We start from the raw sequence: 14,950 nt of genomic DNA on the forward strand, positions 1-14,950 counted from the left end.
CTTGCTTTTTCCTCTCGGGTGCTCGCACCTAGCCCCAAGCCACGGGGCAGAGGGGAAGCCCGGAGCGCTGCCGGGTCGCCTCCTCCAAGCAGCCTGCCCGCCCGCCGGGTAGAACCCTTCCCGCTCCTCGGCGGGAAGACGCTCCCACCTGCAAACTTTGCCTGTGCAAAGTTTAAGCCTGGAAGCCCCAGAAACCTGAGCAACTTCCCGGCAACTTTCGGCTTCCTTTCAACTCGCAGGTGCTCGTGCCTGGCCCCGAGCCGTGGTGGAGGGGAAACCTGGAGCGCCGCCGGGTCGCCTCCTCCAAGCAGCCCGCCTGCCCGCCCGCCGGGCTTCCCCTCTGCTGCGCAGCTCGGGGCCAGGCATGAGTGCCCATGAGGAAAAAGGAAGCCGCACGTTGCTGGGAAGTTGCTCGGGGCTTCCAGGCTTAAACTTTGCACAGGCAAAGTTTGCAGGTGGGAGCGTCTTCCGCTGAGGAGCGGAGAAGGGTTCTGCCTGGAGGCGGGCAGGCTGCTTGAATCCGGCAGCACTCCGGCTTCCCTCTGCTGCACGGCTCAGGGCCAGGCGCGAGCACCTGCAAGTTGAAAGGAGCGAAAGTTGCCAGGAAGTTGCTCGGGTTTCGGGCTTCCAGGCTTAAACTTTGGACAGGCAAAGTTTGCAGGCGGGAGCGTCTTCCCGCTGAGGAGCGGGAAGGGTTCTGCCTGGAGGGCGGGCAGGCTGCTTGGAGGAGGCGACCCGGCAGCACTCCGGGCTTCCCCTCTGCCGCACGGCTCAGGGCCAGGCGCGAGCACCTGCAAGTTGAAAGGAAGCCGAAAGTTGCCAGGAAGTTGCTCGGGTTTCCGGGGCTTCCAGGCTTAAACTTTGGACAGGCAAAGTTTGCAGGCGGGAGCGTCTTCCCGCTGAGGAGCAGGAAGGGTTCTGCCCGGAGGGCGGGCGGGCTGCTTGGAGGAGGTGACCCAACGGCGCTCCGGGTTTCCCCTCTGCTGCCCGGCTCGGGGCCAGGCGCGAGCGCCTGCGAGGAAAAAGGACGCTGCAAGTTGCTGGGAGCCGCCGTCGTGGTGAGCGGCTCGTCGGGCACATACGCGAGGAGGAGGGCTTTTAAAGTGCCGCCTGAGCAGGACCGCCGAGCCGGGAAATGGGGCACCAAGGCAGGGCAAGGCTCCACCAGCAGCAGCCTAGCTTTAGCTGGCTCCAAGCAGCCCACTCCAAGCACCCCACCCGCCCGCCAGGCGGAACCCTTCCCGCTCCTCGGCAGGAAGACGCTCTCGCCTGCAAACTTTGCCTTTGCAAAGTTTAAGCCTGAAAGCCCCGGAAAAAAAAGGGGGATCGGCGGGGACTCACCTTCAGAGAGGTCGCACTCAAAGGTGATTTCGAACTCCCAGCTGAGGCCTTTGCAAAGTTCTTCTTTTCTTTCCTACCCCGAGAGCGCTCCGCACTGTTTTGCAGCTTTGGGGACCACGCAGCGCAGGGCAATACGCCATGCCCACTGATTTTTTTTCAGGGGCGGGCCGGATTGGACAGACCAACGGGCCGGATGCCGCCCGCGGGCCGTAGTTTGCCCACCCCCGCTCTATGTCATTGACTCCAGGAAAGAAGAGATATTTTTTCACTTTTATAGATGACTATTCCAGGTGTACTACTATATCTGTTACACAACAAAATGAAGTAGTAGAGAAACTTAAACAGTATTTGGTTTAAGTAAGCAACAAATTTGGCAAAATACGTCTTGCACATAGACAATAAAACTGAATATGCGGGTGAAAACACACAGGAGATTCTCAGAAACCATGACATAATATTTCAGAGTACTGTACCATTCAAACCCTGAACAAATTGGAGTTGCCAAAAGAAAGAATCATACTCTATGAAAGAACCATGCTGTTTGATGAAGATATGCCAACTACATACTGGGGGAGAGGCAATTATGATTGCATGCTATGTCCAGAATTGATTACCAAGAAAATCAGCTGAGAAAACTGTATATGAATTGTGAAATGAAAAAGCGCCAAATTTAAACCATCTAAAAATTTTTGGAAGCAAAGCTTATGTGCACATCCCAAAAGAAAAGAATATAAAATGGGATGCTTGTTCAAAGGAAAGTGTACTTGTGGGATACAGTAAATCTCAAAAGGGATACATAATCCCACACCAAGACACAAACAAGGTAACCATCAATAGAAGTGCTATTGTTGATGAAATTTAAGTGTATTCAAAGTTTCATGAAGTTATATAAACAAAGCTTCCCCCTGGAAAAAATATACAGACACTCAATTCATCAATAGTGTCTAAAAAAGAAGCACAACCCAGCATTCCTGAGACAGAAATAAAAGTATTCCAGACTTCCCTGGGTAAAAAACAAACAAACTGAATATTGGTAATAGGGGATCCAATTCTTAGGGAAACAGAAACAGACCAGGCAGTCAATCAAGGGAGGGGGGCAGATAGTCTCCTTGGAGCAACAATCAAAGATGTAACTGAGTACCTTATTAAAATAATCAACCCCACAGATTACTACCCCCTTCTTCTCCTACATGTTGAAACCAATGGCGCAAAAATGAATCTGAAAACAATAACAAGAGATTATGAACAGCTAGGGAAGAAAGTTAAAGAATTAAGAGCACAAGGGGTGTTTTCATCTATACTTCCAATAAAAGGTCAACATCCAATGAAGGAACAAAGGATTTTAGAAATGAATCACTGGTTTAAAAACTGGTGTTGTCATCAGAACTTCAGTTTTCTAGACCATGGTCTGCATTATCTAGATGAAGGGCTACTGGTAAGGGGTGAGGGATAGACTGTACCTCAGAAGAACTGGAAATGATATATTCAGAAAACAACCCTCTCCTCCGGGAGCAGCCAATCAAGCTGATGGTGCAACAGTAGTGACTGGGGGTCCAGCAAACCCCCTCAAGTGGCATGCACACCAGGGCCCATTCCAGGTCAGCCTCGAGCTCTGCAACTGGAAAGAAAGGCTCCCCCCCTTGGGGTGGAATTTGATGGAGACCTGCAACAACTAAGATTCTTCATGTACTCACGTACATGCAGGAGTATGGATGGGACTTCCAAACCCAAGGATCCTGGGTGAGAGTCATTACCCTAGCCCTGGAGGGAGCCAATGCCAGGTGGATGGTGACCCTGCATAATGCCAACATGCCAGAATTTCGGAGCTTCAACCATTTCATGATGGCCCTATGACACAGATTTAGGATCCCCTCACCGAACACAAAGCACATGACCGCATTAAAGTTGTAAAACAGGGACGGCAATCAGTGGCAGAGTATACCAAAGAGTTTTGGGACCTCGCACGCCATGTAGACTGGCCAGAGGATATCCTAGTAAGCTGTTTCAAGGAAGGATTGAGTGATGACCTCTGTAATGCCTATGTAGCCTGAGGTGCATCGAACTGCCTACATCACCACTGAAGAAGCTGAGATCAATATGGCCAGAAATCAGTACCGAGCAGGACGAGTGTGGAAGAAATCCCCACCCCAAGGGAAACAGGAGCCATTTAAACTGCAGACCACATTTGCACTGAAGCCTTCAGCCTGTTTCAAGTGTGGAAAGGAAGGGCACTGAGTTGCAGAATGTTGTTCCAAAATACCTGCCTGGAAACCAGAATGCCCGTTGGGGTGGGGAAACCTGTGAAAACAGGCCAGTGCGGGAAGGAAACCACCTTGAGAAGCAGCGAGAACATAGTTTCAATCGCCTCCTTTCCTTGGGAAATGAAACTCCAGCATCTTAGCAGGAGGAACCAAACTCATTTGGAAGTAATCCAGAAGATGAGCCACTGATAAGCAAACCAATTAAGCTGCTTACATTCCCCTTAAGACTATTTATCCTCAGCTATTTATTTCCCCATGGAAATAAAAATCTCCACTTTATTGGACTCAGAGTGCACACACTGTTTAATCAGCCAAGCCCTAGTAGGAAAATTGGGGATTAATTTAAGAACACTGAAAAAACCCATCAAGAACCCAATTAAAGGGGCTGGGGGGCAGAGCACAGAGAAACAGGCATGCCTGAATACACCATGATGACCCAAGGCATACCCAAAGAATACAGGGACCTGGCTGAGGTTTTTAGCAAAAAAAGAACTTCCCCTCCATTGCTCCACTGATTGTGTGATTGAAATTCTACCCAGCACCAAACTGCCTAAGCCCAAGATGTATAGAATGTCCCTACGGAATTGGAAGAACTGAGGGCAGCTTGACCCCTTCCATTCTGGGGCAGCCCCTCAAATATTGGAACACTGCTATCATGTCTCCCCTGGTCCTTCTCTTCACTAAACTAACCATCCCCAGTTCCTGTAACTGTTCTTCATATGTTTTAGTGTCCAGTCCCCTAATCATCTTGGTTGCTCTTCTCTACACTTTTTTTAGAGTCTCAACATCTTTTTTATAGTGTGGTTACAAAAACTGGAGGCAGTATTCTAGGTGTGGTCTTACTAAGGCTTTATAGAGTGGTATTAGTACCTCATTTGATCTTGATTGTATCCAGGGGTGGGATTCTACCAGTTCTGACTGGATCTATAGAACCTCTTGTTAACTTTCTAAGCAGTTTGGAGAACCAGTTGTTAGAAGAAATCTCCTTTTGTTTTTTTCCACCCTTGTTACATTCTTGGAAGTATGCCAAGACTTACTGTCTCCAATGGAGGGTTTTTTTTCCCCTGGTACTTTCTTAAAGGGGGAGGGTTGTTTTAAGCTTTATACACAGTTGTTGGGAGGAAATACTCCCCTGGAAATACTTCCAACCAGCATGCAATGATCAGCACTTTGAAGAAATAATTGAATAATGAAGCAAAGCTGCAGAAAGAAGCTTTTTAGTGACAAGGGACCAAGATGAGTGACATTCAGCAAGGCTTTTTGGCGAGCTAGAAAGATTGACATTCAAATATGAGTTTACATACCCTTTATGAGTTTTGATCTAAAACTAGTTTTTGGTGAAGTTTAATTCTGTGCTTGGTGAGGTTTAATCCTGTGTTTACTGATGGGATAATTTTCCCTATTCAGCTTTGTTTGGAAGGAAAAAGGTTAATCTCTGTTCCTGAAAAGAAACTGGGTTGAGAAACCTGACTAGTTCCTGTGTCTATTTGTCCTGGTAATTGGTTTAACAAGCAACAGCTACTGTTGTGATTTAATTATTTGCATTGTGTTTGATTTTTTTTTCCTGCCTCATGGTTTCTTTTTCCATCTGGGGAGAAGGTCTTCCTTCAGTGATTTAGTAGTATCTGGTACTGTCCTTTTGGGGTGTACTTCCAGGAGACAGGATGCAAGCTTGGCACTGATTTTTTACTGCCTTTCTGGGGGGCATGTGACCTTTCCTTAAATCTGGATGATTTCCTTAGGATATCTTGTGAGGTGAGTGAGACCAACTGGTATCTTTAAGTGGTGCAAATGGATCTAAGGATTGCTTCTCCTGGGTGTGCTCTTTCTGGAGAGCTTAAATGACCCCTCTGCTAAAGGGTTTCACTTTATGAGCAAGAGTTGGCTGTTGATAGTTATCATTGCATTTTAACTATTTTAATTCCTCAAGGTGCTCTGGCACCCTGCCTGATTTGTAACTCTGGCTTTCAGATATTTTTAATCTAATGATTGGTATTTAGGGCAGCTTTTTGCAAGAAGCTTTTTGTATTTTTGTACAGGTAATCCTTGACTTACAACAGTTCATTTAGTGACCATTCAAAGTTACAATGGCACTGAAAAAAGTGACTTATGACCATTTTCTACACTTACAACCGTTGCAGCATCCCCACTTTCATGAGAGGCCAGGTGAGGGAAAGTGCCCCTTGACATGAATGATGTTGAATTGTCCAAGCCCCCCAGTCACATGACCACCAAGCTACCCCCACCAACTAAGTCACGCCCACAGAACCGGTTGTTAAAAAATTTGAATCCCACCTGATTGTATCCCTCTGTTAATGCAATTTAGGATTGCATTGGCTTTTTTGGCTGCCACTGCACACTACTAGTTCATATTTAATTGATTGTCCACTAAGACTCCCAAGATCCTTCTCACAGTTACTGCTATTAAGTCTGGTATCACCCAGTCTATATGTGTACTTTTGGGGGTTTTTTTGCCTAAGTGTAAGACTTTACTTTTCTCTACGTTGAATTTCATTTTGGTAGATAGGGCCTAGTGTTCAAGTTTGTCTTGAGCCTATCTTCTAGGGTTTTAGCTATTCCTTCCAGCTTAGTATCAGACTGAAATTTCGTAAGTTTCCCTTCTATTTTTATTATCTTTTCCAGTATCTTCCCAGTTATTGATGTTAGGCTAATTGGCCGGTAGTTTCCTGGGTCTGTTTTTTATCCCTTTTTTGAAGATGGAAGACACATCGGCTCTTTTCCAGTCCTCTGGTCGTTCCCCAGTCCTCCAGGATTTTTAAAAGATATGGTGCAGTGGTTCTGAGATGACATCTGCCAATGCCTTTAGAACTCTGGGGTGTAATCTGTCAGGTCCCAGTGATTTGTATTCATCAAGATCAGACAGGTGTTCTCTTGCCATTTTTTTTGCTTATTTTAACTTTTTATTTCTAGTCTGTCCTTTACAGTTATCTTTTTGGTAGCTTGGGCTATAGTTTCTTTTTGCATGAAGACTGATGCAAAGAATGAATTAAGCAGCTCTGCTTTCTCTCTGTTGCCTGTTAATTCCTTGCCATCCTCTCTTTAGTAGACTGTTTCCTTCATTTTTTTCTTATATGTTGGAAGAAACTTTTTAAAATTATCTTTTACTTTTGTTGCAAGTCTTCGTTCATTCTGAGCCTTTGCTTTCCTGACTTCATCTTTCCAGCTTTTACTGATATTCTGCCTTAGTGATGTGTCCCTCTTTCCATATTTTGTACTTGTCCTTTTTGTCTTTCAATTTGTCAGAGAGATCTTTGTGAAGCCATGCGGGTTTCTTCTTGGATTTCTTGTTTTTCTTTCTCAGTGGTATTGTGATTTTCTGGGCTTTTATGATCATAGTTTTCAGAGTTTCCCAAGATTCTTGAATTGTTTTTCCCTTTAGGATTTTCATCCAAAGAATCCTTTCCAAGTTCTCTCTGAATTTATTAAAATCAGCTCTTTTAAAATCTAAGACTCTTGTATTTTTATGTTCTATTCAGTGATGGGATTTAACTTTTTTTACCACTGGTTCTATGGGTGTGGCTTGGTGGGCATGGCAGGGGAAGGATACTGTAAAATTTCCAGTCAGAGGTGGTATTTGCCAGTTCTCCAAACTACTCAAAATTTCTGCTATCGGTTCTCCAGAACTGGCCAGAACCTGCTGAATACCACCTCTGGTTCTATTGCTTGTATTTGCATTATGCTGAATTCTAGTATGACATGGTCACTCTTACCCAAGGTTCCTGCAGTTTCAACTCCTTCTATCACTTCTTCTCTTGTTTAAGAATTAAGTCCAGTATGGTTGTCCCTCCAGTTCCCTCCTCTACCTTTTGAACAACAAAGTTGTCAGCTAGGTTGGCTGGGAACTCATTTGTTTTCTCACTTGATGCAGAATTACTCCTCCAATTGATGTCAGCATAATTGAAGTCCCCCATTACTATTGTAGTGTGATTCCTACATATATTTGTTAGTTGATTAGCAAAAAGGACATCTACTTTTTCTGTTTGATTGGATGGTCTATAGTATACACCTATGGCCATGTCATTCTTTTTTCTGTTATGTTGACCCATATGCATTCTAGGAGATATTTGTCTTTGGTTCTGTGCATGTCTGCAGCAGTATAGTGATTCCTTACATACAAGTGCAACTCCACCTCCTCTTTTATGAAGTCTGGTTTTTTTTTTTTATCAGTTTGTATCCTTCTATCAGTATGTTCCAATCATGGGTTGTATCCCACCAAATTTCTATAATTCCAATTATATCATATCTGCCTTCATGTATTAATAGTTCAAGTTCACCCTGTTTGTTCCCCAGACTTTATGCATGATTGATGTAAATATTTTATTGTCTGCGTTTAATAGTGATATAGGCCAGTAGTTCTTTATCTGTGTTAAATCTGAGTCTTCTCTCAGGGTTAATGCAATATTCGCTTCGATCCATGAATTTGTTATCTTAACTTCTAATAGTACTTCATTATAAACCTCAATCATTGACAAGCTTAGTGTATCATGTAAATGTTTATAAACTTCTGCAGGTAATTCATCAGATCCTTGTGTTTTGTTATTCTTTTGTCACCTCTGTTAATTCCATCATTGCTTTCACATTTTCAGACAGTATTGCTTTATCTTTTCCTCTGAATTTTATTCTTGATCATGTAATTTCCAATAGAACCCCTGAATTATTTTCTTTTTGGTGTTGTTTTTGTACTGTAAAGTTCCCTTCTCAACCTGTAGTTTGCTTTTCAATTTCTTCTCTTTCTCCTTTTTCAGCTTCTATGATAGCCATTTTCTGGGTTTGTTGGCATTTTCAAAGAAGTTTTGTTTTGCTCATTTGATTTGTTGTACCAATTCTTTTTCCATTAAAGTCAACTTAGATTTTATTATTTCCATTTGTTTTCTTAAATTTCCCTTTCACATCTCTGTTTGTAATTTTAATTCAATTTTTTGTGTTCTTCTAATATCATTTGTTTTGTTTTTTTTCTCGTTATATGCTTTGGCTGTATCCCATAGGTTTTGTAATGAAGTCTCTTTTTCTTTATTCTCCTTAAAGAATAATTCCATTTCTTTTGCCATTTGTTTAAATTCTTTATCTTTTAGTATAGATTGATTCAATACCCATCTTGACCTTTTCTTTTGCCCCTTCCAACTGACTTTATTGGGTTATGGTCAGCCCATATATTGGTTTCTTTTTCTATCTCTTGCATATTTGTTTTCAGTTCTGATGACATCCATATCATATCAGTTCTAGACCATGATTTGTGCCTATTTGAATGGAATGTGTACTGGTTTTTCCCTGGATTTGTTTCTCTCCATATATCCTGTTTACATGCTTCCTGTACCATTTTAAAGAAAGCCCTCGGAAGCATCTTCCTTATTTTTTTTTTTAATTTGCTACTTCTATAGAAGTTTTGTATCCACAATTGTGTTGAAATCTCCTACCACACAAATATTGTCATATTCCATTTCAATTATCTTCTTATTAATTTTTTATAGAATTCTTGTTTATTGTTTGGTGCATATATTGCTATCAAAAGTATGTGTTTTTGGTTTATCACTACCTCCAACATCAAAATTCTTCCTTCTTCATCTGTGTAGATATGTTTTAAATTTATTGTTTCCTTAATGTATAAGGCTACCCCTCTTTTCTTTTGTTGTGCTAATGAAGAATATAGTTTCCCAATTTTTGAACATTCACATAATTTATTGTGCTGTTTTTTTTACATAAGTTACTTGAAGACAAATAATGTCTAGTTTTAATTTTTGTACTTGTGTAAAGATTTTTTCTCCTTTTCATGGGGGAGTTCAATCCATTTATATTAAGAACATATCAATGTCCTCTTCCATCCCCTTTTCTGATATATATGTCTTCTTCTCCTAGTTATTTGTATTTGACTCTGGTCTTTTGCTCTTGCTCCTTCTCATTCTGCTTTCTCCATTTCATTTTCTTCTTGCTGTATACTCCTCTCCTCTCCTCTCCTCTCTTATTGGTACCTCTCATCTCCCACATTCCAGTTCTCCTTATGCTTCTTATCCCTCATTTGTACTGAAGTAGCTATCATAGAATTCTATCGCTTTATCTAACAAGTCCAATCTGTATCTTTTACCATCCCAGTAAACTAATATTCCCTCTGGTACCAGCCATCTAAAGTTTACATCTCTTTTGATCAGTTTCACAGTCAGGAATTGATGTTGCTTCCATAGATCTCTTACCCTTCTAGGGATCTGTTTCAGGACCACAGTTTCTTTGCCCCTGTATTGCAGTGGTTCACCTCTTGCCTTTTTAAGTATTTCATCTCTTGTTGATTTTTTGATAAATCTCACATGTATAGTATATTGTATAGTATATAGTATAGTATATTGGTAGTTTGTGCCTCATATTTATTCTAAACATTTCATCTATCTCTGCATCCATCTGTTTTCTGATCTCTAAGGCACTTGCCATTACTCTATTATTATTACTTCTGGGAGATCTTCCTCTATCTTCTTCTACATTCTGAAATCTTAGAAAGTAGGCTGCCTTTTCGATCTCCAAAATATAACTGTTTCTTCCAGGTCTTTATTTGCTTGTGTTAATTTTTGATTTATATTGTCTACTTTTTTCTCAGCTTCTTCTGATTTCTCTTCTATTTTCTGGATCCTTTGTTCATTTTTTGTTATCATTTGTTGAAAGTTCCCTAGTGTCTCAACCATATTGTGAATCTGTTCCTTATCATTTCATCTATTGATCTTTGATCTGATTATCTAAAAGCAGCCAACGTTGGTGTAGGAGATGCTTTCTTTCCAATTCTAGGAACACTCATCATTTTTCTCTTTTCCTTCTGATCTTATCCCATAAATGTACTATTAAATGAAGAAAAGACAATAATTCCACAAAGCCACAATGCTCCAGTAGTCTAAAAAGCGAAGGCACCAAAAATAAATTACAAAGTAGGTGGCTAGCATACAAATTGAGAAAGGAGAAAGAATCTAGGAGAATAGTACAGTTAATAGATGATAAAGGTCAAATTTGTTATGGTAACAAGGAGAAAAAGATAATTATCCAAGACTTTTATGGACAATTATATAAACAGGAGGATTTTGATGAGGAAAGAATTAAGCTTTATCTACAAAATGCTAACCTACCCAAGATACCTGAAGAGACTGAAAAAATGTTAGAAAGTACCATAACAATGATGGAACTAACGGAAGCACTTAATAGGCAGAATAATGGAAAAGCACCAGGCCCAGATGGGCTCCCGGCAGAATTTTATAAAACATTACAAGAATCGTTGAGCATTCCATTGTTAGAAGTTATGAATGAAGCCATGTTAAATAAGAAAATACCTAAAACATGGTCAGAAGCTTATATCACACTTATTTCAAAAGAAGGGGCTGATCCATCACAAATTAAGAACTATAGACCTATTTCTTTACTGAATGCAGATTACAAAATGTTTGCTTCCATCTTGGCAGAAAGGCTCAAAAGATATCTAAATAACTTTATTCATCCTGACCAGAATGGATTCCTGCCAAGGAGACAAATTAGGGATAATATGAGGGTAATTCTGGACATTTTGGAATATTACGAGGCACACCCTGAAAAACAAATGGCTTTGGTATTTTTAGATGCCCAAAAAGCATTTGATAATGTGAATTGGAGATTCATGTTTTTGTTATTGGAACAGATGGGCTTTGCTAGAAAATTTATTCAAGCAATAGAAGCCATATATGACAAACAAACGGCGAGAGTGATGATAGAGGGAGATTTTACAGATTCTATTAATATAAGAAAAGGCACAAGACAAGGTTGCCCATTATCACCTTTGTTATTTGTATTGACTTTGGAAGTGCTGAATAGAAACATTAGAGAGGATCCAAATATAAAAGGAATGAAAATTAAGAAGGAGGAATTTAAATTGCAAGCCTTTGCGGATGATTTGGTTTTTATTTTGGAAGATCCTCTAGGAACAGCTTTAAAGCTACTGGAAAAGATAGAGATTTATGGTGAGATGGCGGTTTGAAAATAAACAAAGATAAAACAAAGATCTTGACAAAGAATATGTTATTAAAACAAAGAGATGAACTGGCAGATTTATTGAAAATTCAAGTTACGAATAAGGTCAAATATCTGGGGATATATTTGACGTCAAGATGTACTACATTGAAAGAGAATAACTATATCAAACTTAAACAACAGATAGCATCTGATTTGAAAAAAAGGGGAAAATCTACAATTGTCATTGATAGGTAGAATATCAACAATCAAGATGAATATTTTACCCAGAATTTTACATTTATTCCAAACCATACCAATCAGGCTTGGTAAAGATTACTTTGAAGAATTAAATAAAATTGTGTTGAAGTTCATATGGCAAGGAAAGAAAGCCAGAATAAAATTAAAACTCCTGCAAGATGCTAGAATTAGAGGAGGTTTTGGCCTCCCGAATTGGGAGTTGTATTACCAAACTGCAAATTTAATGTGGGTTAAGGATTGGATAACATTAAGAAAGACTAGATTGTTGACTCTAGAGGGGCATGATTTATTACTGGGATGGCATGCTTTTCTGTGGTATAAGGGAACCAAATCGCAGGGCTATTTTAGAAGGCATTATATAAGGGAGTCTTTATGGTTGAATTGGGAGAAAATTAAGAGAAAATGTTATTTGAAAATCCCAGTCTGGTTATCAACTATTGAAGCTTTTTCTTATCCTATAATATATGAGAAGGAACAAACAGTTAGATATGGGGAAATATTGGATGAAAAGAGTGAACTTAAAACAATGCAAAAACTAGAAGAACAAGGCATAAAGATGAATTGGTTTTCATATGCGCAAATACATTCAAGGTATCTTATAGATTCTAAAGCGGAGGGATTTTATGATAAATTGACTGATCTAGACAGGATCTTGACAGGTACTGATGAAAAAATGATTAAAAAATTATACACTTATTTGTTGGAAATTTTATTAGAGGAGGAACAAGTTAAAGAAACGATGATTGTTTGGGGGAAGAATTTTGGATATGGGATTGATTTGGAGAATTGGGAAAAATTGTGGTCTCAAAATTATAAATGACAATGTCAACAGCTTATAAAGAAAACTTGTATAAGATGTTTTACAGGTGGCATTTTCCCCGACAAGAATTGCAAGAATGTTTAAGAACAAATCTGAAAAATGTTGGAAATGTCATCAGATACCTGGCTCATACTACCATATGTGGTGGACTTGTGAGGACGCTAGAAAATATTGGACTAAAATTCGCATATGGTTGGAAAAATGACAAAGACACATATAGACTTGAAACCAGAGATTTTTTATTGGGAATCTTACCGGATATATATAATAAAAATTTGAAGTATTTGATTGTAAATATATTAACAGCGGCTAGGATTGTATTTGCTAAGAACTGGAAGAGTGAGAAAATTCCATCAGAAGAAGAAATTATTAAGAAAATATTGGATTGTGCTGAAATGAGCAAATTGACATTTGAAATCAGAGAACAAGAAGATAAACAATTTTATGAAGTTTGGGATCTTTTTTATCAATGGTTAGATAATAAAACATAATGATAGAATATTCAGATTTAGCATAAAAAAATTTTTTTTCTTAATATTATCTTTATAAAACATTATTAAGGTAGATTTGGTATGATCTTATGATTTATTGCAAAATAAATTAAGCAAACTATAGTTATCTCGTTAAAATATGAATTAACAAAATTATAAATGATTTTTTTTTTTTTTAGTGATGATATTAGGTTATACAATTATTGATTGATAATATGAGCTATTATGTAATATAATTATACTGGTGACTAGGAAATGGATGCACAAAAAAAAGTGGTAAACCAATCGATGCACTGTATGTAAATTTATGAAGAAGGATCTTTTTATGTTTTTTGTGGTATGTTTATGTTTATTTTGTTATGTATGTTTATGTTTATCTTGTTATTAAAAAATAAAAAAAAATTATTTTAAAAAAATAAATAAATTACAAAGGTCCAGTTCATTCCATCACAGAGTATTTCCTCAAGGCTAACTATATTTATAATCCACAAGGTCAGTCTATTGGAGAAAAAGAAGGAAATTTTATTTAAGATCAGCAGTTATATCCTTGTCATCTGTCAGTATTTGTAATTCATAATAATATTTATAATCCAAAAGGCCCACTAAATTCCCCAGTGCCTCAATATCAAAGTATCCAGCCAACCAAAAATCCATTTCACTTAGTCTCAAAACAATTTCAAGCTGTTCCACTCTATCAATAGTATTTGTATTTGTAATCCACAAAAGTTCAAGGAGTTGGATTTTCCATAGACTCGCTATCTGTCACCCAACAACAAGCAAAATAAGTTTACAGCTGTCCTCTTATCAGTACTCAGTCTGTTGTTATTTTATGTCTTCTTGCTTTTATAGTCTCTGTATTTTTCAATTTATTAACTGGTGTAGTATCTTTTCTGGTCAGTAGGTGTCGCCCTACCTCTTTCTTTTCTCACTTATACAATAAAGTTCAAAAGTTTTCATTGTTTTCATCAAAAGGTTACTCTAATATTCCAGATAGAAAAAAAGAAAACAGTTTCTTAAGCTATTTTCACAATGTTGTAATGTGAAATGTCCAGTCCAGTCTGACAGTATCTCTAATATGATGATAAAAGATAAAGCAAAGAATAGAAATCCATGTCTTGTTCTTTGACTGATCTAAAAATCTGCAGAAGTTGCTCAATTGGTCATAATCTTTGATATATACTTTTAACCCAAGCTTGAAATTCTTTCCTGATATTCATTTTATTTAGTTCTGCCAATATGAATTATCATTGTAAATTATCAAAGGCTTTTTTGCATCTAAGAAGATAAGTGCAGATTTCTTATTTCTATTTATATGTTTGGTTGCATTATGAACGTAATGTTGTCTTTTATATTTTTCTTTGGAATTAAACAGTTTGGTCAGTGTGCATATGCAAATAAGCACACTACTTCAGTCTATCAGCTAATAAATATATACATTCAACAAAGAAATTGATCTTTATGATTGCAGCTTCTTTCTCTACTTTCAGACTTGCATGATTATGTTACTATAACCTCATAATAATAAAGGTAGTGTTGGTATTCATGGTTTGTCCATCTTGCCTTGTTTTCCTCAAAGGGAAAACTGAAAAGACTGAATTATTTCTAAGTCTAAGTATTTCTTCCCCACTTTTACTTTTTAGGAACCTCAGGAGGATCCCTTTCTGTTTATGTGGGTCAAGTTACCTTTACATGATGGATGTTGAGGCCATGACTCTTCTCTATGTTTCCCAAGGTCATTCCTATATACTGATACATCATATCCCTTCTTTTCTTTACTGGCTTCCAGAAGTCAGAAAGTTGACTCCTTC

The 14,950-nt window shown here is 38.8% G+C and overlaps 1 protein-coding gene across 1 annotated transcript in view; it reads right to left on the reverse strand.

Moving 5' to 3' along the window:
- The window catches only part of ADCY10 (adenylate cyclase 10), a 199,667-nt gene that overhangs the window by 135,013 nt on the left and 49,704 nt on the right, over positions 1–14,950 (reverse strand). The window lies entirely within an intron of this gene.

Source organism: Pseudonaja textilis, chromosome 3 (assembly GCF_049901715.1).
Source record: "Pseudonaja textilis isolate UNSWEBS1 chromosome 3, rPseTex1.2, whole genome shotgun sequence".
Lineage (NCBI taxonomy): Eukaryota > Metazoa > Chordata > Lepidosauria > Squamata > Elapidae > Pseudonaja > Pseudonaja textilis.